The sequence below is a fragment of the Manis javanica genome, chromosome X (assembly GCF_040802235.1).
Source record: "Manis javanica isolate MJ-LG chromosome X, MJ_LKY, whole genome shotgun sequence".
Taxonomy (NCBI): Eukaryota; Metazoa; Chordata; class Mammalia; order Pholidota; family Manidae; genus Manis; species Manis javanica.
The window spans coordinates 109246886-109272667 of NC_133174.1; the positions used below are offsets into that span (position 1 = coordinate 109246886).

At 39.7% G+C, this 25782-nt stretch overlaps 1 protein-coding gene across 1 annotated transcript in view; it reads right to left on the bottom strand.

Moving 5' to 3' along the window:
* CT83 (cancer/testis antigen 83) overlaps window positions 1-10945 on the bottom strand; it is a 227791-nt gene extending 216846 nt beyond the window's left edge. The window contains exon 1 of the mRNA XM_073227858.1: window positions 10792-10945. The gene's annotated coding sequence lies outside the window, so the exon portion shown is untranslated. The remainder of the gene's footprint in view (window positions 1-10791) is intronic.
* Between the last annotated feature and the right edge of the window lie 14837 nt (window positions 10946-25782).

Sequence of the window (25782 nt, forward strand, 5' to 3'; positions counted from 1 at the left end):
AAGTTAGGTAGAACAGTAATTATCATCCTCATTTTACAGATAATGAAACTGAGACTCAAACCAATTTGCCCGTTTTTATAGCTAGTAAGTGACTACTGAGCCAGGGTTGAGAAAATATAACTCAGCCTTGTACATGCATGGGTTGAAGGAATGGTTTAATATATTTTATTGCATACTCTTTTTTTGTGTCATGCGATCCACCATTCAGGATTGAGAAGATTTATAATAGGTGCCTTTACAGTGATCAAATGTTTCCAGTTCTTTGGGGCATTCAATCACCTGCTAAAGCTGTTTATTGTCTGATGCTTGACAATGAACATTATCCTTCAAATTGCTTTCTGTTGTAGTGCTGTTGTATAATTAGGTTCTCCAGGAAGTCTATCTTGGAATCAACATAATTTTCATTAGCATAGTGAGTAATGACAGCTGCTTCTGCTACCAGATTGATGTAATTATTTCTCAACAGCCTGGTATGCTATGTTCCAAAGGAGAAGACCAGAGTGGTGATTCAGGAGCACAGAGTTCCTGTGGAGAGCAAGGGCAATTTCTGTTTGGCAGAGTAGGAAGGTCTATAGGCCCTGGAGAAACTCTAGAAGCATGGTCTAGAGTGCTGATGCTCTCAATCCCAGCTCCAATTTCAAACTGCTGAAAACCGAAATCAGAGTCCTAATGCCCTATTTGTAGGTGGTTTCTGGCCTGCTTTGGCCACAGTGAATGCTTCAAGGCCCTTAAAACCTATAGTAAAACTACCAAGAGGCAGGCAATGGAGTGGAGACTAGAACGCTCTTCTAAATGCCTCAAAGCTCACTCCAGGATTTTGTCAGTTGCAAAGGGAAAATGAACACAGTTAACCAGCAAATGCTAGTTCTACACAATTCAGATTTCAGTTGTTATCTGAAAAATGTATGGAAAATCTGGTGGCTAGTCTTAGGTAAATTATATAGATTCAGTGTGTGTGTGTGTGTGTGTGTGTGTGTCAAAGAGGGAGAGATTTGAGCTAGCCATATGGTATCATCCAGAAATTGCCCATATTAAAAATCAATTAATAATTCACGTGTGTTATTTTCATTTAGTTTAACCATAGTTAGGGATATAACTAAAAGGAAATACTCAGGAAAAGATTAGTAGGGCTTCATTATATAACTCATCCATAAAACATGGACACTCACAAATGATAGACCAGTTGAATAACTGCTAACAAACAGCTGTATGTTTGTGTTTTCTTTAACTGAAGCTAAATCTTCTAGCTTATTAAATAGCACACTTTGCAGTGAAATTGGTTCATATGATGCTTTTCTACATAGACACAGAGACTGCCCTTTCTTTGGTGACAGTTATTTTCTTACTGACCTTACACTTAAGCTTCATATACTCAGTGCTTAGAAGTCTCCAATTATAAAGTGAGATTTGTACTTTACCCACTATGTGCTTTATTGGTTGGGGGTGGGTGGGTTGTGTATTCGGCTGAGTGGCAAAACACAGCAGGTTCCTGAAAAATAATGTCATCAAATATATGAAATAACTTCCATTCTGGGATAATCTGCTTTGTCACTTAGAATCCAATGCACAAATAAAACTGAGGCCCCTTCCTAGAGTTATGTAGGATTTAAAAAATTCCATAATTGTGGACCAAGCCATAGACAAGTAATCAATGCAGGATTTATGCAACCTGCATACAGCAGAAATCAGTGAAGAAGGAGTGGAAATGATTCTACTTAACCATCATCAACAAACACAAAGAACTGTGAGAGATATGTTTTTGATAGAATCTAAGTGAGATTAAAAGAAAGTTGCCAGTTTATCTACAACAAAGAAAACTAGGCTTCAGAACCCAACCTCTAATATTGTCTCTGCTCCTTACTTTCTCTCTTCAAAAGAACCAGAATTTACTATTGCCTAACAGTTCTTGCCAAATATTTCTGTCACCACCAACCCTGTTGAGGTCACTGTCTTTTAGTAAGTCAGTATTTACTAAGTTCTGGGAATGAGCAGAGATCACTGTACAGCTCAGTACAGGTGGTTATAAAATGGTGGAGAATGGAGTCTTTGGCCTGATGGCTTTTATAATTAGTGAGAAAGACAGACAAATAAAAATAATCGTGCCAGAAATATATAAATACATGTTTTACTGCCCATATGGAGAAACTCATCTGTTTCTAAACAAGATGGGTTATTTGGAAATTTCCCATCAGTACCTGCTTAAGTACAGAGACTTACACAGAGCTTAATACTAAAACTGATTTTTTAGTACAAAATTGTAGTTGACATCACAGTTTGAATCATTTAATAAAAGGCTTTTATATGCATCTGTACAAATCATGTTTGGCACCAATTTGTTAATAGTCCATTTGAGAATTACGATTTTCTCTTTATATTTGTAAGCACCTACTGTATATCCAGCAATGAGCCACATTTCCTCAGACAAGCAAATAAGGAAAAAGGGTAGAAGACGTAGAATATTTGGACAAACTACAAGGCTCTTTAGTTCCAACATTATATGGCTCTGTACAACATGAGTATTATTACCACTCCAGTTTTGAGAGTTCTCAGGGAACACAGAGAACACAGAGATCAATATTATTCAGTATAAAAAATTTGAGAGCATCTACTATATCGAAGCTCTTAGCATGTTTTTTCAGGGTGTATGAGATGAGTAAGTCCCAATCCCTGCTCTCAAGGAACTTATATACAATTACACAAAGAACTCTAATTTGAAGCTATACCATATAGTAGAGATACAGATGGAGTTGGTGAAATAGCTGGACAAGCTGGTGAAATTAGGACCACTGTGTGGTGTTTTAGTTTTACTCATACTGTGGCCCCTGGCTAAAACGTTTCCTGCTCCACTCAACTCCTCCTCTTCCTTCAATAACCAGCTTAATTTACTTCCTCAGGCTTCTCTTAGCTACTCCAGAACTTCTTTGATCCATCACAGCACTTAATGTGTATTACATAATGTAGCACTTAATGAACCACTGTCTTGTATTGTTCATAGTCCTGCCTGTTAACACTGGTCATGAACATGCCAAGTCCTTCCCGGCCAGCTTTCCCCACCACCACGGTAGAGTAAGTCTAATCATTAAGTCCAGGCCTACTCCTACTAATTCCTCTTATCACAGGCAGGGTGTTCTTATTAATAGCTCTGCTTCCTCCTGGAAGTAAGGCAGTAGTATAGTCAAAAGGGCTATTGGCTCAGGGCTTAAACCACCTTCAAAACTCAGTTACTAACATAGTGTTTGTACATTTCCAGAATTTTCTACAGATGCTGCTCTAAATGGTTAACTCAGCATATAGCACTATGAGATAACAAAAAGAATGTCATCACTATTATTATGACTCTCATTTTAATAAGAACCCCAAATATTCATTGAGTGTTTTCCATGTGTCAAAAGCTATGCCACTTGCGTTGTATGTTTTATTTCATCCAGTTGTAGCAACAACCTGGTGAAGCAGGTACTATTATTAACCCCCTTTCACTGATGAATAAATTGAGGTTCTCATCTTGTTAATAGTTGCCCTGAAGTTGGAAAAACTTCTGTTGACCTGAGGGCCCTTGCTCCTTATATTCTACTTTACTGCCTCTCATTTACAGGTTAATTCCATTCAGTGCTTCTTTAATATGCATACAATTTTACAACCCATTAAATAAAATATGGCCAGAATCTGATTTGCATATATGAAAACTTTACAGACACATGAAAGATTCTCTTCTGAAATGCACTATAGCTGCCCCCCTGGGAACGGCAACTTCTTCAAAGTACCATGAGAGCTAAAGCTGAAGATTTTTCCAAATATTCTCCCAATAATGTGTCAGTTCATAAGGGTGCCACCATTCAGGATAAGCTTGCTGATCCATCAACCCCAGCTAACATTTTGTTTCTGCTGCACACATCACCTCAACTTCATAAGACAAAACTCTAAAAATACATATTTAAATAGAGCATAACAAGACTTGTACCAAGAGCTATAAAATGGTTTCCCCATTTATGTAAAATAGAGACATGCATTTCCCCATTAAGTGCTTCACTATGAAGACTAAAAAGTGTAGGTGTTTGGGAGAAGTGCATAATATAAAGTTGGGATAGAATTCTGAGCATGATAATGCCCTAAGCATATCTAGGCAGCCATGGGACATGTCCATTCAGAGTAAAGTAGGTTATCATTTTTTGGTGCCTGTTGTAACAAATTACCAGGAATCTAGTACCTTAAAAAACAAAATGAACCAACCCAGAAATATATTGCCTCACAGTTTGTGCAATCAGAAGTCCAAAATCAGTTCCTCTATGCCAAGATCAAGGTGAGCCAGAGCCATGTTCGCTCCTGTGACTCTCAGTGAGAATCTGCTCCTCGCCTCTGGCACCTTCTGGCAGCTGCTAGCATTCCTTGGCTTGTGGCCACTCACTCTAGTCTCAGCCTCTATGGCCGCCTTGTCTCCTCCTTTCTGTCTGTCATCTCACTCTACTTCCCTTATATAAGGATACATGTGATTTCTTTCAGGGCCCACCCAGAGAATCCAGGAAAATCTCTTCATCTCCACATCCTTAAATTAACTCCATCCACAAAAACCCTTTTTCCAAATCAGGAACATTTATAGGTTGTATGTATTAGTACCTCGTATCTTTGGAGGCCATTATTCAACCTGCAAAAAAGTATTTAAATAAAGCAGCTTGTTGATTTAACCATGGTTATACTGATAGTATGTCCCTTTGTTCAGACTTCTTACCAGAAGAACAGTAACCTCCTGCCTTCATTTTATCCTCTCCTCCTCCAGCCAGGTGTTCTCCATACTACACCCAGTGTGGTTTTTCGGAGATACTTATTATTTCCATGGTTCTCACTGTCTAAAGGAAAATAACATACAAACCTGATATTATGGTGTCCAGGTACAAAATTGCTTCTTCATCTGGCCCCAAGTCTTGCCTGTCTGGCCCCATCCTCTGGCAACACGTCGCAGGTCTCCTACACCTCAGTCACACTGAACTGCTCCTTATTGCCTGTGAAAGTCATGTTCTTTCAAACCTGGTTCTCCCTCTGTCTCCTGAGCCCTTTCTTTCTTCATTTACTGAACTCATCTTCTTTTAAGACTCAATATAAATATCTCCTGTGTAAAACACTACCTCAGGGTGGAGTCTGACATCCTTTCTTTGGGGTTCCCATAAAAACTCATGCAAAATATTATAATTTATCACAGGTAATTCCAAAAATTTGTTTAATGTCTATTACGTTATTTTATGAACCAGTTCATTCAAGGGCAGGGGCACTGTGGTAGGCTCAATAACACCAACCCCCAACCAAAGATGTCCAAATCCTAATCCCCAGAACCTTTGAATATGCTACCCTTACAAGGCAAAAGGGACTTTGTAGTACTTAATAAGGTTATGGGCCTTGAGATGGGGAGATTATATTGGTCCCACTTGGGTAATCTAGGATAATCACAAGCATCCTTATAAGGAGACAGAAGGATCAGATACATAAAGACTGTGTAAAGACAAAAGCAGAGGTCAGGTAGGAGAGAAGATGCCAAGCCGCTATCTTTGAAGATGGAGGAAGAGGCCATGAGCCAAGAAATAAATGGCCTCTAGAAGGTGGGAAAGGCAAGAAAACAAATTCTCCCCTACACCTGCCAGAAGGAACACAGCCCTGCCAACATCTTGGCATTTTTAGAATTTCTGATCTCCAGAACTGTAAGATAATAAATCTGTATTGCTTGAAGGCACTAAGTTTGTAGCAATTTGTTATAGCAGTGACAGAAAAGGAACACTGGCACAGTACTACCCTCACTCTGAATCCATAACACAGTGCCTGGCACATAGCAGGTGGTCAATTCATTTGCTGAATGAATGAGCAAATACAGTAAGTGCTATATTGGTGGAGGATGACTGTAAGATATTCAGCCCACATTGTAGATCCTAATACCATTGTAGTGAGGAGCATTTTACCCCTAATAAACTCTCTCTTAGCTCACTGGTCTTCTAATTAGAATTTCAGAGGGCAATGAAAAACATTTCTGAAAAACAGACATGGCTGAAGTGTTACTACCTTCCCATACTCGAGTCCTAATACTAAAACCAGAAGTATATAAAAGATGACCAAATTTTAGATTTTATTTTTATCCCTACAAGTAAAAAAAAAAGAAAGAAAAATGTATGCAGTAGCAAGAGCATAAAATACCTCCACATATCCCTTTATGATAACCTAGTGTGCAGCCAGGAATACAAAGCAGCATAGGAGACTTTTCAAAGGCATTGTCAGGATTTTTACACCCCCCAGAAAAATCCCATGAAAATCCCATAGCTCCTTGGGCTACCTCTCCCACACCACCAGCAGCTGCAGAGTAAGTTTAAATACCACAGCCAATGGTCCTCTCAAACAGAAAGTAACAGTCTGAGTCCACAGGCTGATAGCATTCAAGAATAGAGGGGCTCTTGTGGAATCCACAACCTTGGCCTAAGCCTTTTACTACTTCCCACCTACCTCCAGTAAACACTAGAGCTGCATATGTTCATCTCACTGTTTAAAGAGCACAACCACGCCCACCAACGTAATGACAAAGATTATAGCCCGATTTGTCAGAAACCACATTCTCAGAGGAGGGTATAACAGAAGAGGTGAGGGTTTCATTTGAGGATATCAGATAAAGATGTGCTAGTTCAAAGCTCTTATTAATTACTCACTAAACATCAAAATGCTAGAAAATGTGAACTCTGCATCTGGGTTTCTCAGAGGAGAGGACAAATAAGGGATAATCGACTTACTTTCAGATACTGCCAAATATAAACACTTTCAGGCAGGTTACTGGTCTTACAAGCCAAGGACAACAGGCTCCAGGCTTTTCTGATGCCAGCACCTACCAGAAAGGATTCCGCTCCAGGCTGACAAGGGCGCCTTCCCTCCTGGGGGCTTCTTGGGAAGAGATCACATGTCATCCTTTCTGACCTCCTCCCACACCACTTCTCTGAGAGGACACATCACAGAGCCTCATGTGACTGCAGGGTCTCCAGTTATTTAGAATGCCCCTCTTCACCTGCTTGCTAAGGCCTGAAATTCCTTTCACATGATAAAATGGTATAGGTCACAAATGGAGCTAAATGACTTAAAATCTGAATGCCTGACTGAGCCATCAAAGGAGCGAAAATGTGTCATCAGCCATTCATATGATCAAAGTTCGACACCATCACTGAAACCTTTCTCAGTCTAATAGGAGCGGGAGGAGAAACGAGCAGGAAGCCATTGGGTAGAGCAGGTGACTACAGATGATGAAGACTTCTAAGTAGACAAAGAGAAACTGCAGAGAATTTTTGACATGGCCGACTGCAAAGATAAATACATATTGCTCTGTTTTGCATGTTTAACAAAATGTTGGGTATTTTTTAGTGTAAGTACAAGGAAAAGAAACCCATATCCCCACGGTTAGCTGTGGCCCTGGATGGAACCACACCTGAAACATTTATCTACTTTTGGTTAAAGAAAGGCCATTTCAAATTTCCATCTGTTCTCTGAGTTGCTAAAGACATAGGCCTGAGGTAAATGGCTCTTGTTGGAAATGCTCATTATTGGGTCTTTGTTTATGCAAAAGTAGATCTAGCATGGGACAAAACTTGAGAGTTATAATGGAAGAAGAATTTGGAAGTCTAGTGTGGCATCCACAAAGGAGAAAAGACAAGGGTTGATTGTTAGAGGACATCAGACCCAGAGAAAGAAGTTTCTGTTTGCTTGTACACCTTCTCCACACAAAGAAGATTTATTAAATGGCAGTTGTATTCTTTCATACATTGGTTGGTAAAGATGCCACACAGAGATAGTCCTGAGGGGCCAATACTCAGCATAGTCTCAAGGCCCAGTTTGATCTGTATGAATATACATGCTTCATTTTCCCTCACATTATCAGGCCTTCACTCTCCCCCTGTTTTCCTCACTCTTCTTTTCTCTCTCTCCTCATTACCTATTTACCTGATCATTCAACAAGTATTTATTAAGATTCTATTGTATGACAGGTACCAGGCTGCGTCTACATATTTCAAGTTCACAGTCCAATGGATAAGGGAGGTCAAGGACAAGTAAACATACTTTCTGAAAAGCATTTGGAAAATTTGCATCATATAACCTTAAAGATGAATAGCCTTTGACCAAGAAACTGAACTTTATAACAAATAATAAGCAAAGGATATTTAGTACATTTTTTATAGTGGTTGAAAAATAGAAAACAAAAGGTGGAACGGTAGATGACTAGTTCTATTAGGTGCCTATTAAATCATATAAACTAGCAATATTTAACTATATGGAGATATTTTTATAAATATTAAGTGGGGAAAACAAGATGCACTATCATATACATGGTATTACCTGACAAATCAAAAACTCTAGAGAGCAGGAGAGCTCTGAAATAAAAGGGTTTATGGAGCCTTTACAGATGCATCCAGAAAGGACTGACTTGTGGACAGGAAGTTTCTGCTTCCCCAGCAGCAAGGCCAGTTCACAGAAACAACTTGTCCGCCAGACCCAAGAAACAGGACATTTCTGAGTGGTCTCATGCAAAGAAAATTTGTTAAATTCACATTGGCTACAGATAAGGAAGGCGGGATAATGAGAAGGGGGAAAGCCCAGGGAAAGGTGTTTAGTGCACAGAGAAGGCTCGTGGATTGGTTGCTGATGGTCAGACACTTGTCATGCACAAGGGGGATGTGGTGGTCCTCGGAACCTTCTAGATGATTATTGGAATGACTGCATCCAGGAATGTGGGATTTCTGGTGAGCTGTGGCCCATGGTTATTGACTGATGACCTTCCCTTGTCTCTTTCTCCCTCATTCTCTGGCCTTCATGTCCCTTAATTTAGGACATTTCAGAATTTTTCCTTATCAGATCAAAAAATACACACACACACACACACACACACACACACACACACACACACACACACACACAGAAATAAGCCAAAATGGGAAGACTATATACAGAAATGTCATCATGTTTATATCTAGGTGGTGAGATAATGAGAGATACTTTGAATTTTCTACTATCTGTATTTTGATATTTTCCTAAATTTTACAACCATGTAATACTCCTAAAAACCACTCTTTAAAAACAATCCTATGCCAAACGATTTCCTTCTTTACTGTTATTGAGTCTTGCTAATCATTTTTTTCATTAGTTGAATATCCAACAGGGCTAACAGGGCTTTTAGGTAATCTGAGGGCTCTCTGCAGACCCCAAATCAATGAAAATATGCAGAATGAATACGATGAAAGCATAAAATATGGAGTCAGAATATAGTTGTGCTCCACAGCCTAATGAACAATCGCTTTTCTTCTCAGAAATGGGATATAGGATAATAAAGGTGCCCAGCTAGCAGAACTCTTGTAAGATTTAGACAATTACATGAAATGCATGTGAAAACACAAAATGTCATATTGATGTTATCCGTATTGTTACTCAAGCATTAAATAAGGACAAACAAACAAAACCAGACAATAGAACAACTGGCTGAAATTTGTCTGACCTCTAGGTTTGAAAAGGCCTACTTAAGCATAATACAAAGCCAGAAATTCATGACTGAAAATATTTGCCACAGGTAGCATCAAAAAAGGGTTGAGAAACAGGCTTTTATAGCTTATAAAAGACATACAAAAGGGATGAAAAATGAAAGTGATTTCAAAATCACTACAAATACAAAAAGAAATACAAAAAAAAAATGAAGGTTTGCCTACCAGATTGGCAATGTTTTAAGTGATTATGTTTGAGAAAATGGACAGCCTTCAAGACAGCTGCTGTTTGTTTACAGTTTTCAGGTTTTACTCAAATTTATGTAATGAGAAAATATACGTTTCCCTAAAAAACATGTCAACATACGTTTTGATTATAATGCAGTTATGCACACACAATGTGAATACAGTGCAGTGGTGAATGTTTTATGTTAAAAACATTCTAAAAAATTTTGCCTACCATACTATTTTTTCACAAATCCAATCATACTAAAAATGAACTGAGAAACATACTTGAAGAAATTCCATGGAAAATCTTCATATAAAACTGAATATCAGGGGAGCCTAGTAAACCTAATGTTCTTCATGTAATTGTAGATTAATGATACCAAAATAAAAAAATAAATAAATAAGGCACTGAATATGCTTATAAGGCAAATTGCAATAATTATCACTTCACTTATCTTTTCATAGTAAGCATTATAAAAATATGTATGGGTATTATTAGTACAAATAAATTATCTTCTGTGATGACATTTTCACATTTTAACTATCCCAAGAGTAAAGTTCACTTGTGCTTAATTATTCACCTAACCTCTTTTTGCTATTACAGACACCTGTCCAAGTCACTGAAATATAAATCAGCCTTTCAAGGTGTTGATTTGAAAACTCATCCAGCCATATGCATGGCAAAATGCTTTTTTCCATCTGGAATTATTTTAAAAACATTATCCCCAGAACTGCTGATTGCATGATTAGACATTTTCTACTTTACCTATCAATTAGCTACTGTGCTTTTAGTTTTTAAATACACTGGGCTATTTCACAGTAAAGAAATGCAAAACCTATAGATCCTACACAACATTCTTAAAAGCACCTTCAGGAGGAAACTGCGTCTTGAGAACTGGTACCCAGACTGATTTCCTAACTTCATCCCCATAATAATTTTTGTGATTTTGTAAAGCTATCAAGTTGGTGTCCATAATGGCTATCTTGTTTCTCCAAACAGCAGACACAACAGTGGCAGGTGAGCTCTTTACTCTTGCCTCCTGCCAACATGTCTCTGCCCTCACCAAAGGCCCAGCACTCTCACCTGTCAGTCCTTGATCTCCTGGCTCGACCTGCCTATCTGGATGCCAATTAGTGCTAACATGACTGTGGGTGAACATGCACACACAGACTCACAGCAGAGACTCACAGCTTTCTGGAAAAAGCTAATGATTTGTTTTAAGGAGTACGGTCTAGATTAGATGTACTGCGCCTAAGACAACCTTCTATTCCAACTCAGCTTTTAAGTCTGCTTAAAATACCTCCCTCTAAAGTTAAATGATCTCTCATTACAGTAACATGGGACAGTATCCAAGAACACTTTAACTGATTTCCCCATCAACGCTTTCATCATTGCTACCTCGTTGTTACCAGCACTACTAGTATAACAAGTGGAGCCAGGCTTTGGGCCAGGCACTTACATAAACCTCATTTATTCGCACATGAGTATACATATGAATGCAAGGCACAAAGTAGGGATGCCACAGATGTTTGAATTATCTCATTTAATTCATATGACTTCTCTGTGAGATTATGTACTATTAAATTCATTTTACAACTGAAGAATATGAGGCATAGAAGGATTGAATTACCTGCCCATGATCACATATCCTACACATGGCTGAATTCAGAATTAAAGCCAGGGCCAGCTTAAAAACCCCTCTAGACCTTCATCTTCCATGTGGTTTATTTGTACCCCTAATTCCATCTATATTCCCCACAGTACCACGACACTTTGCAAACGCAGGTACTCAATAAAAGTTAAATGTCATCAAATTTACATGCACAAAGGATGCTCAACACTATTAGTCATTAGGGAATTGATACAACCTCACACTCACAAAGATGTCTATAATAAAATAGACATACATTTTGGAGAGCATATAGAAAAATTGGAACCCTGACACACTGCTGGTGGGAATATAAAATGATACAGCTGCTTTGGAAAACAGTCTGCAAGTTTCTGCTAAACACAGTTTCCATATGACCCAGTGATTCCACTCCCAAAGAAATGAAATTCCACTCAAAAGAACTGAAAATAAATGTTCACATAAAACTTTCATATGAATATTCATAGCAGTATTATTCACATAGCCAAAAAGTAGAATCAATCCCAATGTCCATCCCCTGATGACTAAATAAGGTATATCCACATAATAGAATATTATTCAGCCACAAAAAGGAATTAAGTACCTATTCATGCTAGAACATGGATAAACCTAGAAAATATTATGCTAAGTGAAAGAAGCCAAACATAAAAAGGCAATATATTACACAATTACACTGACATGAAATGTCTGTAAGGGACAAATCTATGGAGACAAAGTACATCAGCAGTGGCCAAGGGCTGGGGTTGGCATGCAGGATGATTGCTGGATGAAGGTTAAAGGGTAATAACTTTCTTTTAGCGATGATAAAAATTTTCTCTACCTGGCCATGGTGGAGGCTGCATATATCTGTGAATGTACTAAAAACTTTCTCTTTAAGTGGGTGACTTATATAGTAGGTGAATTTTATCTCAATAAATCTATTGTTTTTTTAAAGCAAGTGTTAGAATAACGCATGTGTTATGAGCATACCATACAGGTATATAATTTGTCCATATGTGCATGTGTGTGTGTTAGTGTTAAGACCAACCTTCATTTCAAAGGTTTGCTGAAGCCATTCTATTTTTGCATGTTTTTTAAAATCTAAGGATGCTAAAATAACAACTATTTATGTGGCAAGTGACCCAAAACGTATAGGTCAATAAACTGCCTTCAAAAAGATTGATTAGGGAAGGGAATGAAAATAACATCTGTTGGGCACCTGATATAGGGCAAGCACGATGCAGGTACTTTACACCTTCGGTTTCCCTTGGCAAATGAATGATATGGTAAAAATAAACAATGGAAAGAAAGGTGAAAACATATTCACTAACACCTTTCAAATACTGCATGAAATGGTGTCCTCTAGTAGTTAAAGGATGGACTTTGTGGTCAGACCCTAGTTTAAAAACTCCATTCATCCATTAGTTAGCCATAGAAGCGTAAGCAAGTTACTTGAGCCCCAGGACTCCCACTTATTAGAATGCTACTACTTCTGCTGTTATGCTTGTTTTAAGAATTAAATGGGAGACCTAGAATATGATGGATATTGTAGAGCAACCCTTCATCAATGTTACCTCCTTTACCCTTTTCTTGATTCAGTTCCCCTTTTAAAGTGGTGCATGTATGTGTTGGGGATGGTGATGGTAGTGGCTGGCGTCTTGGAATCTGATCTGCTAATGCACCTGAGCTCTTTTGAACCAAGTTGAATATCTACATCACTGTCAGTATGACTCTTTCTTTTTAATTACCACCTCACCTGAGGACATGTTGTACTCCCATGCTCCTTAGGATAATAAATTAAAATGAGGGACTCACTGTGTAATGAGTACCACTTAAAACTTATGCATTAAAGACTGGCATCTTAAAGATTTTTTATTTCCTGTCCCACCACACCATTTGGACTTTTACAAACATAAAAATATTTGTGTTGTAAAGGACACTATCAAGATAGTAAAGAGACAACCCACAGAATGAAAGAAAATATTTGCAAACTATATTTCTGATGAGGGATGAGTCTCTAGAATAAACAACTCAATAATAAAAAAATATAACCTGGTTTAAACACTGGGCAAATGATCTTGAATATTTTTCAAAAGTAGATACACACATCAGCAATATGCACATAAAAAGATGCTCAATAGCATTTAGTAATCAGGGAAATGCAAATAAAACCTTAATGAGATACCTTTTTGTTCACATATACTAGCATGACAATAATCAATGACAGTGTTGGCAAGGATATGGAGAAATTGGATCCCTCATACACTGCTGGTGATAAAGTAAAATGGTGCGACCACATTTCTTTTTTAATTAAATGAGCATTATTGTTTTTCAGTGATTCATTTTTCTGTATTCATTTAGGAAAATGGAGAGTATCAATAGATTCTTTTTCCATCTTGAGGTATGACTGACAAATAAAAATTGAGTGCATTTAAGGTATATACATATATGACAAGCTGTATATCAAGAGTTCAGCTGAACTACTCTATGATATTGTTGCCTCAGCATCCATTTAGTTTGGCCGAGCAGCCTTCAATGAAGGGGCCTTCAACTGACATTAGCCCCTACCTGCAGTGTCACAAACAAGTAAATTTAAGTTTCTGATATGACTTGCCCAATAGCCATTGTAATAAACAGTCTCCCCTGCCTCCCAGCACCTTCCCCTTGTGTTCATCGTAGACAATACCCCTTCTAAAACCTTCCAAAACCCTACTTTTTTTAATTTAAATTGACCAATCTGACCTTAGTCCAAGAACCCCAAAGCACTCCACCCACCGACTCTAATAAAGTCATATGCCTCAGGTCCTTCTGCTCTACCTGCACCCAGTCTTGAACTCCCCATGTGGCCCCTTCAAGCATGCAGTGTACTTCCTCTAAGACCTATGAATAATAAACTATTTCAATTCCCTTGTGTTATTTTGTTGAATCAAGGCTCAAAATCTGACACTCCAGGGCTCTACTTAACAAAGGTTGAATAATAAAATCACAATGTATACTGTGAAGTAATTGTCACAATCAATGTAATTAACATATCATCTCCCATAATTACTATTTTTTGTCTGGAAAAAACACTTAAGACCTATCTTTTTAGCCAATTTCAACAAAACAATACAGTATTTGTAACTACAGACACATTGCCCTGCATTGTATCTCCAGAACTTAATCATTTTGCAGAACTGAGACTTTGTACCCCATGACCATCTTGCCATTTCCCCCTCCCTCCAGCTCTGGTAACCACCATTCTACTTCCTGCTTCTAGGAACTTGACTGTTTAAGAACCCACATATAAGTGAGATCATGCAGTATTTGTCTTTCTGTGTCTGACCTATTTCATTTAGCATAATGTCCTCTGGCTCCATCAATGTTGTCACAAATGACCAGACTTTCACTTTTTAAAGGCAGAATAATATTCCACCATGGATACATACCACATCTTCTTTATCCATTCATCCATTGGTGGACATTTAGGTTATTTCCATATCTTGGCTACTGTTAATAATGCTGCAATGAACACGGGAGGGCAGACATACCTTTGAGATATTTTTAATTTCCTTTAGGTATGTACTTAGAAGTGGGATTTCTAGATCATATGGTAGTTCTAGTTTTAAAATTTTGAAGCACCTCCACACTGTTCTCCATACAATTGTACCAATTTACATTCCCACCAACAGAGTACAAGGGTTCCCTTTTGTCCGCATCCTCACCAACACTTGCTATCTTCTGTCTTTTTGAAAATAGCCATCCTAACAGTTATGAGGCAAATGTCTCTTTGTCATTTTGATTTGCATTTCCATAATGATTAGTGATGTTGCATACATTTTCACATTCCTGTTGGCCATTTCTTTGTCTTCTTTGGAAAAATGTCTATTCAGGACCTTTGTCCATTTTTACATCAAGTTTGTTTTTTGTTTTGTTTTGTTTTGCTACTGATTAGTATTCATTCTTTATTTATTTTGGATATTAAGCCCCTATCAGATATATGGTTTGCAAATGTTTTCTCTCATTCTGGAGGTTACTTTTTCACTCTGTTGGTTGTTTCCTTTGCTGTGCAGAAGCTTTTTAATTTGATGCAATTCCACTTGTCTATTTTTGCTTCCACTGCCTGCGCTTTTGGTGTCATATAAAAATAAATCAATCAATGGCCATACCGATGTAAAGAGCCCTTTCCCATATGTTTTCTTCAAGTATTTGATGTCAAGTCCTACATTCAAGTCTAATCCATTTTGAGTTGAGTATGGTGTGAAATAGGGGTCTAATTTCATTCTTCTGCATGTGGATATACAATTTTCCCAATTCAATTTATTAAAGAGACTATCCTTTCCCTGTTGTGTTGGTACCCTTGTTAAAAATCCACTTGCTGCATATGTGTGGATTTATTTCCGGGCTCTCTATTCTGTTCCATTTTGGTCTATATGTCTACTTTTATGCCCAGTACCATGATTACTGTGGCTTTGTAATACACTTTGAAATCAATGTATGATGCCTTCAACTTTGTTTTTCTTGCTTAAGATTGCTTTGGCTATTTGTGGGGTTTTTTGGTAGTTCTATATAAAGTTTAAGATTATTTTTTCTATTTCTGTAAAGAATGCCATTGGGAGTTTAATAGTGATTGCATGGAATCCATAGATCACTTTAGGTAATATGGAAATTTAACAATATTAAGAATGTTAAAATGGCACAGCCACTTTTGAAAATAGTTTGCCAGTTCCTCAAATGGTTACACAGTTATCATATTACCCAGCAATTCCACTCATATGCATATACCCAAGGGAATTGAAAAGGATATGTTTACAATAATTTGTACAAAAATGTTCACAGCAGCATTTTTCATATTAGTAAAAAAATTTGGAAACAACTCAAATATAATCAACTAATTAATAAACAAATTGTGATATACCCACACAGTGGAATATTTTCACCCACAAACAGAATTGAAGTACTGATGCATGTGACAACATGAGTGAACCTTGAAAATACTATGCTAAGTGAAAGAAGCCAGACACAAAAAGACCACATATTATATGAACTCTCCAGAACAGAGAAGTCCACAGAGATTCAAAAAGTAGAATGGTGATTCTACAGGGCTGGGGAGGGAGGGAATAGGAAGTGACTGCTAGTGGGTATAGAGTTGTTTGTTTTTTTTTTGGAGTGATCAAATGTTCTGGAATTAGAGGTGATGTTGTACAACTTTAAAGGTACAATATAATATGAAAAAAAGAGTAGGTTACAAAACACAATTTAGTAAAATCTTACATCCATTTTCTAAAACCAAACTGTTACTGCTTTCCACAGTTTTTATGTCCTCAATCTATGAACTTGAGCAATATGTATGTTAAATGGAGACAAGAATGAATTTAGAAGTTAATGGCAAATGTCCTGCCCTCAGAAATATGACAAATGAATCCAATGCTTCTGATTTTGAATCTTATCTGTTTCCTCTTGAAAAAGTGATATTAGGACCTTTTCACTATACCAATCCTTGAAAAAAACAAACAAATGGCAAAGCTTTCCTTACTGGATTCATGGCATAGAATCCTAGGAACATCCTCTAATGAAAGCTAGCAAAGGACAGACAACAGATGCAAGAAACATGGTAATTTGACATGAATGAGCATTTCTCAAACTTATTCCTAAGACATATTATAAAAAATGCTCAAGAAAGTAATTCCATGGTCAAAAAGTTTGGAAAGCATTGCTTATCCTCTTTTCTTGGAGAGATAGGATGTATATTAGAGGCCTGAGAAAATCTGCACTAGCCTGTTGAATTTTTAGACCCAGATTTTGCTAAATATATTTATTAATAAACTCTAATTTAGACTCTTCTAAGGCTCTTCCAGGATTTCATTTGCTCAGAACATACTTTGGGAAACACTGGTCAATTAATACATTCTGCAAATAACACAAGTTCCTGGAAAACATGCAGACATGACCCTTTAGAATATTTTTCAATTATTGGTGCCTTGCCACAAGGATGTTGACAGTAAAGCTAGCTAGGATGATTGAATCTGCAGTGACAGAAGGAAGCAGGAGGCTTATATGTGGTCTGTATGGTCCAGGGCAGCCTCACACTAAGAGGAAATGCTGGATTTCATTAGCCCTTTTATTCAAGGCCACATCCTCCAAAAATGGTTCTGGTGGAAAGTAGAGTTTGCATTAGAATTCCTGTCCAAAATATAGCTGAAGCTAGAATACATTCATTTCTCAGTCCAGGAATACCCCAAAATAGAACATCTGTGGATATGTCAGACTAACAACGTATATTTGGAAATACTGCAGTTAACAGTGCCTTGTAGATACAGTGGATCTTTTTCTCACCCACCTTTCACCAGGCTTCAGGAAGAAAAGCTCTAAAACATGAATCCAGAGATCTCAAGCATTGTACCAGAGGCAAAGATTTCCATAAACCAGTGGGCTGTAGTGAATCTTACAAAGTGTATAAACAACATCAGCTAAATTTCTGAGAATAGGCACCTAACACTGATTAGTAGGAAAAATGTTATTTGGATAATCTCTATGCTGATGGTCACAGCAAAAAATTATCTGACTTTCAAAAAGCTGGTGACACTATTTTAGTAAATTCTGACCTCATTTGTCCCCTATTTGGCCAGCTTAATCAGATTTTATTCTGGACCCAGACTATCTTATTGGGAGGGGTGCTTCAGCGGACCATCCCTGTGGTGGGGAGACAGTGGATTGTCCCCCAATGGGTATGTGGTCTGAGGTGGCTTGCCTCCTAGAGGACTGGACCCATCCGCAGGACTGGAGGCAAGTGGAGGTGACACCTGAGGCAGTTATTTGACGTTTTAAAACAACATTCAATATATGCGATTGTTTCATCTTTTACGGAATCTTTTCAATGGGATAAACTTGACTTTGTCTAACTTCTTGGTTTATCTTTGTAAAATAAAAGAAGAAAGCTGTGGAGAAGTTGGAGTTTCTGTGGCCAGGATCCTCACTGAACTTAAACCCCCTGATGATGTAACTGGCCTGTTGCTAAGCTACCGCTTCCACACCTTTAGGCAATAAGCTATTACTGCACTATATAGAGAGCTCGGCCCAGTGCTCTGGGCAGAGGCAGAGACGCTAGTGCTTGACCTACTGCCAGGAGAACAAGACAGATAATAAACCCTTTCACCCCAAAGAACATTTTGCTGTCAATTTCTTTGGTCATATTGAATCCATAGCGAACTTGCTTGGGACTGAAACCCATTGGTAAAACAATTGGCAAAGTCGGCAGGATTCATTGTTGACCAAGGAAAAAGACAGGCTACCCTTATGGGAGGGGTGCTTCAGCGGACCACCCCTGTGAGTGGGGAGACAGTGGATTGTCCCCCAATGGGTATGTGGTCTGAGGTGGCTTGCCTCCTAGAGGACTGGACCCATCCGCAGGACTGGAGGCAAGTGGAGGTGACACCTGAGGCAGTAGGGGTAGCCCTTGGTATAGTAAGTAGGTCTTTTGAGAGACAGAGTGCTTGTGAGGCAGCAGGGACTGTGGGTTGGCTGATTCTCACAGTATTAAAAAAGTCTATAGAAGAGAAGGACATGCTCCTGAAAAAGACCGAAGAAATGGCAGCAGGAGAACACAAGCTGCAAACGTCTGTGGATTCCCTGAAAGAGGAAATGGCAAGAATGCCAGCAGCAAGGGGCCATTGAAGACGTAAAAGATTCCTTACAGAATGAGATGGCAGTGCTGCCAGGTGCTCTGAAGGAGGAAAAGGCAGTGAAGGAAAAAGACGAACTCCTGCGGGAAGCACAGGCGGAGGTGGCACAAGAACGCCAGGTGCAAAGCACAGAGGTGAAGGTAAGAGAGCTGCTGAAGATTGAGGTAGGATTACTGCGAGACACTGTAGAAAAGGTAAAGGTGGTAGCAGAGGAGGCACTCTGGGGAGGGGAGAGACAGGTGCCATCAGCCCTGGAGATGGAGAAGCTGGGGAAGGAAGAAGGGGTGGTGCCAGAGGCACTGGCGCCTCCTGTGTTGAAAGCACGCCCAGTGGTTGTAAAGAAAATAAGGACCCAGGAGCTGAAAGTTCCCCAATGAGAGGAGTAGCCCCCTCCCCAGGTCATGGAGCACTCTATGGTCTGCCCCTATACTCAGGCTGAGCTGGTGGACTAGGGCTCCCAGTTTAGGCAGAAGCCCTTGGAGTCAATATCAGCTTGGCTCCTGTGTCTGTGAGATTTAGGGGTGGATGGAATTGTTCTGTCGGGATCAGAGATGGGAAAGCCGGCTTCCCTGATAGTGCAGCCCGCCTTGAGGCAGAGATTACACAATGTATATCAGACCCCAGGGAGTCACTCCCTCCTCGATTGGCTTATGGCTGTACTTCCTGCTGTGTGGCCCAATCTGGGTGATCTACCGTCCTCTCCTGTTAGATGGCAGAGATATGCTGAGCTCCAACAGGTGTGACAAGAGCTAAGCATAAGTAATGCCATCTATAGTCCAGATAATTATGGCCCAGATGAAGAGATTTTCACTACTGGGATGAAAAATATTGTGCTTCAAGTGGCTCCCATATCCCTCTTTGGGTCTCTAGTGGCCATTCTTTTCCCTCACTTAGGGCAGCCCATAAGCGAGGTGACATGTACAGTAGCAGACTTAGAAGATGCTGAAGCAATGAGAACACAGAAAGAAATAAGACCTGCTACTCACAAGAAGAATTTAAAGGGCCCCATGAAGGTTATGAGGACCCAGATGTGGGTTGATTTAATATGGGCAGGAGCAGATGGAAGGAAATTAGATGGGAAGTCAAATAGGATCTTGGTATGGAAGGGCATCAGGCAGGACTGGGAAGAGACATGTGTATCTGCCTTTACTCCAGCAAAATGGGCAGTCAAGGCCATGCAGCCCTTGAGTGTGATAAACCCATCAAGGCCTTGTCAGCTGGTTGTTCATGTGACTGAAGACAGTTATGGCTGGGGTCTCTAGCAGCGGCTTGAACGAACTCGCCAACCTATTGGATTTGGGCCACAACTCTGGAAAGGGGCAGAGGTATGATACACTTTGATAGAAAAACAACTGCCATGTATCATGCCTTGCTGGCTGCAGGACCCATCACTGGAATGGCCCCGATAGAGGTAATAACCACCTATCCCATCTTGGGGTGGGTATGAGACTGGACCCAAAAGCCAAGGAGTGCTGTGTCACAAATGCCCACACTGGCCAAGTGGGGTGCTTCCCTACAGCTGTGTAGTGCCCTCTCTAGTAGCCCCTTGAGTGAAGAACTCTAACATTTATTGGGGCTGGTGACATATACTAATGAAAAGCAGGAAGAACTTGCTTTTGAACCATTAGTAGCAAAGTCCCTATCTGGAGGGAAGAGCACCTATACCCGAAGATGCATGGTACACAGATGGCTCCAGCCATGGGCAGCCCCCAAAGTGGAGGGTCATAGCTTTCCATCCTAAAACTGAGAAAATATAGATGGAAGATGGTGAGGGGAAGAGCAGCCAGTGGGCAGAGTTGCAGGCCATGTGGCTTGTGATCAGCCAGGAGCCCTCCCCTATAGTTGTCTGCACTGACAGGTGGGCTGTCTGTCAGGACTTGACCCCTGTGGCTACCAACTTGGTACCATGCCAACTGGCTGGTTGGTCACCGACCCCTTTGGGGGCTAGGATTGTGGCAAGACTTATGGGCCTGTGGTCAGACTAAAATAATTACAGTATATCATGTAACAGGTCATTTGCCACTGGCAACACAAGGAAATGATCTAGCAGATAAATTGGCCCAGATACGTTGGTTAGAATGAAAGCCTGCCTCTAATATAGCCCAAAGGCTACATCAGTGTTTGTTGCATGCGGGACAAAAGACAATGTGGACTATAGCCGGTTGGTGAGACTTGCCTTTGACCTTTGAAGAAGTTAGTAGAGCCCAGCAGGAGTGTGTCGTGTGCTCCAAAAGGGACTTACACTGAGTTCCACAGCAACATGGGATAATAGCTAAGGGGCCTATACCCTTTGTCAGGTACAGATAGACTATATCGGGCCTCTGCCTCTGTCAGAAGGATATCAGTATGCCATGACTCGTGTGGACACAGATACTGGACTTATGGTTGCTTTTCCTACCCATTGTGCAGACCAGCTGATGACCAAAAGAGGCCTGGAGCATCTCCTTGCCACCTGTGGCCAACCACAGGTAATTGAGAGTGATCAGGGCACCCATTTTACTGGACATACACTACAAGAATGGGTGTGACAGCTGGGAATCAAATGCAAGTTTCATGTGCCATGCAATCCTACTGCAGCAGGCATGATAGAGAGGCACAATGGCTTGTTAAAATCCAGACTAAAGTCAGATACCAATAGTCTGTGGGGATGGTCAGTCTGCTTATGGACCATGTTATGGCGTTTGAATGAGAGAGCCCTAAAGGGAGCCCTGAGCCCTGTAGACATGTCAACCCATATGTCTGCCTCCCCTATACAACTGCAAATACAAACTAAGGAAGAATCACTGAAGCCGAGGTCTGGCCACCAGAATAGTACCTTGCTGCCAGCACCAACTGTACTGAACCCCAGAGACTCCATTGAGTAGGCTTGGCCTTGGACCTTTCAACACATAGACCACCAATGGCTGGCTCTCCTGGCACCTTGGAGACAAGGCCTGGAAGCCGGCCTCCTGTGTATTCCTGGAATAACAGCAGAGTGGCTGCCAAAGATTACAGTAGTGTATCCTGAACGGCCAGAAGGTCAGAGCATCTTACCGGGGAGTTTTGTTTTATCATTATGGCCAGTGCATGCACTTCCAGTAGCACTATATATAGACTCTTCAGTAACCCCCATGGAGAAAGAAGTAAAAGTATGGTATACTAGACCTGGAAGGGACCCCCTTCCTGCTACAATCCTATCATAGTACCACTCTCTTGCATGCATCCTACCTGATGGACAAGATTTACCTATGTTGGTGTCATTAAAACATGTGTTTTATTTCCCCTAAGGTCTTTGTGGATTGGGAACTTCCTCTGGCTTGAATATTATTACAATTTTTGTTACCTGTATCAAAATCTTGCTGTATCTTAATTTTTATTATCTCTAAGTTGTTGTTATCCTCTGTTATTATTGTGGAATCTGGTTATAGTGCTCCAGCGTTCTCTCACAGACACCATTGTGGAAGTTTGAAAGTGTATAGATTGTAAGGTGAGAATCCTGGAGGGGTACAGTGTGGGGAAGTTGGGGTTCTTATGGCCAGGATCCTCATTGAACTTAAACCACCTGATGATGTAACTGGCCTGTTGCTGGGCCACCACTTCCACACCTTTAGGCAATAAGCTATTACTGCACTATACAGAGAGCTTGGCCCAGGGTTCTGGGTAGAGGCAGAGATGCTAGTGCTCGAAATACCACCAAGAGAACAAGCCAGATAATAAACCCTTTCACCCCAAAGACCATTTTGCTGTCAATTTCTTTGGTCACATTGAATCCATAGCAAACTTCCCAGGGGTTGAAACCTATTGGCAGGACAAAAGTTATGTAAGAAAATATCTTTTGAGATTGGATTAAAGATGGTGGCATGAGAGGAGAAACAGAGGCTTACTCCTAAAACTGTATACAATTAGAAAATATAGTTGGTGCAACTAATCCTGAGAGAGCAACAGGAAAGAGGACAGCACCAGACTGCATACATCTGGAGAAAAGAGCAGACCTCATGGAACAGGGTAACGAACTAAAGCTGTGGCTCTGCAGGACCCAAGCCCTTCCCCCACCCCAGCTCACCAGAGGGAGGAAGAGAATCTGAGCAGGGAGGGAGTGGAAGGCCTGGGACTGCTGAATACCTAGCTCTGGAGATCTGCTCTGGGAGCACAAACCTACATTTCATGGTGCTTTCATGATACTCACATGATTACTGGATTGGAGAGCTAATATAGGCAGAATTCCTGGAGAGACTGAGATTCCAGCTGCTTGTAGAAAGCAGGGATCCATATCTGGCTGCTCTGAGACAAAAGCTTACACTTGTGTGCTCAGCCCACTAGTTAAGGCAGTGGAGATAGGCACAGCAGCTGGGAAGCAGTGAACAGCTCTTTCCTCCCCCCAGACACCAACACCACTCCCCTGCCACCCCTGACATTGCTTTAGGGGCTGAGCAGCTCCAGAGTAGAGCTTCTCGACACTAGAGGGCGCCATATACAAATATGAAACACCAAAGGAACCTGGTACAGAGTAAAATTAATATAACTCTGGAGAAAGATTTAAATGATATGGAACTTATGACTCTTCCTGAAAGGGAGCTCAAAATAAAAATCATCAACATGCTAATGGAGGTACAGAAAGGTATCCAAGAACTCAGGAATTCAGGTTGGAGATCCAATCACCGAAGAGCACGATGAAGGGTATTAAAAGCAGGTTGTATACAGTGGAGGAGATGATAGATGAAATAGAAACTAGAGAGGAGTAATACAAAGAAGCTGAGGCACAGAGAGAAAAAAGGATCTCTATGAATGAAAGAATATTGAGAGAACTGTGTGACCAATCCAAATGGAATAATATTCACATTATAGGGATACCAGAAGAAGAAGAGAAAGAGAAAGGGATAGAAAGTGTCTTTGAGGAGGTAGTTGCTGAAAACTTCCCCAGTCTAGGGAAGGAGATAGTCTCTCAGGCCATGGAGATCCACAGATCTCCAAACACAAGGGACCCAAAGAAGACAACACCAAGACATATAGTAATAAAATTGGCAGAGATCAAGAATTAAGACAGACTATTAAAAGCAGCCAGAGAGAGAAATAAGATCACATACAAAGGAAAGCCCATCAGGCTAACATCAGACTTCTCAGCAGAAACCTTACAGGCCAGAAGGGAGTGACATGATGTATTTAATGCCATGAAGCAGAAGGGCCTGGAACCAAGATTACTTTATCCAGCAAGAATATCATTGAACTTTGAAGGAGGGATTAAACAATTTCCAGATAAGCAAAAGCTGAGAGAATTAACCTTCCACAAACCATCTCTACATATATTTTGGAGGGACTGCTGTAGATGGAAGTGTTCCTAAGGTTTAATAGCTGTCACCAGAGGTAATAAAACCACAGTAAAGAAAGTAGAAAAGCTAATTACTAAGCAAATGCAAAATTAAATTAACTATCCCCAAAGTCAATCAAGGGATAGACAAAGAATACAGAATATGATACCAAATATGTAAAGAATGGAGGAGGAAGAGAAAGGAGGAGAAAAAGCAATCCTTCATATTGTGTTTGTAACAGCATCTTAAGTGAGTTAAGTTAGACTCTTAGATAGTAAGGAAATTAACCTTGAACCTTTGGTAACCACAAATCTAAAGCATGCAATGGCAATAAGTACATACCTATTGATAATAACCCTAAATGTAAAGAGACTGAATGCACCAATCAAAAGACATAGAGTCACTGAATGGATAAAAAAACAAGACCCATCTATATGCTGCCTGCAAGAGACTCACTTTAAACTGAAAGACATACACAGACTAACAGTGAAGGGATGGAAAAAGACTTCATGCAACTAACAGAGAGAAAAAAGCAGGAGTTGCAGTACTTGTATCAGACAAAATAGACTTCAAAACACAGAAAGGAATAACAGACAAAGAAGGACATTACATAATGATAAAGGGGTCAATCCAACAAGAAAATATAATCATTATAACTATCTATGCTCCCAACACAGGAACACCTACATATGTGAAACAAATATTAACAGAATTAAAAGGGGAAATAGAATGCAATGCATTCATTCTTCAACACTCCACTCACTCTGAAGGACAGATCAACCATACCGAAGATAAGTAAGGAGACAGAGGCACTAAACAACACAATACAATAGATGGCCCTAACAGACATCTACAGAACTCTACACACAAAGCAACAAAAAACACATTCTTCTCAAGTACACATGGAATATTTTCAAGAATAGATCATATACTAGGCCACAAAAACAGCCTCAGTAAATTCAAAAAGATTGAAATTGTACCAATCAGTTTCACAGATCACAAAGCTATGAAACTAGAAATAAATTATGCTAAGAAAATAAAAAATCTGACAAACACAGGGAGGCTTCACAACATGCTCCTAAATAACCAATGGATCAATGACCAAATAAAAACAGAGATCAAGCAATATATGGAGACAAATGACAACAATAATTCAACACTGCAAAATCTGTGGAATGCAGCCAAGGCTGTGCTAAGAAGAAAGTATATTGCAATACAGGCCTACCTAAAGAAAGAAGAACAATCCCATATAAGCAGGCTAAACTCACAATTAATGAAACTAGAAAAAGAACAACAAATGAGGCCCAAAGTCAGAAGAAGTCATGACATAATAAAAATTAGAGCAGAAATAAATAAAATTGACAAGAATAAAACAATAGAATCAATGAAAGCAAGAATTGGTTCTTCAAGAAAATAAACAAAATAGATCAACCCCTAGCCAGACTTATCAAGAAAAAAAGAGAGTCTACACACATAAACAGAATCAGAAATGAGAAAGGAA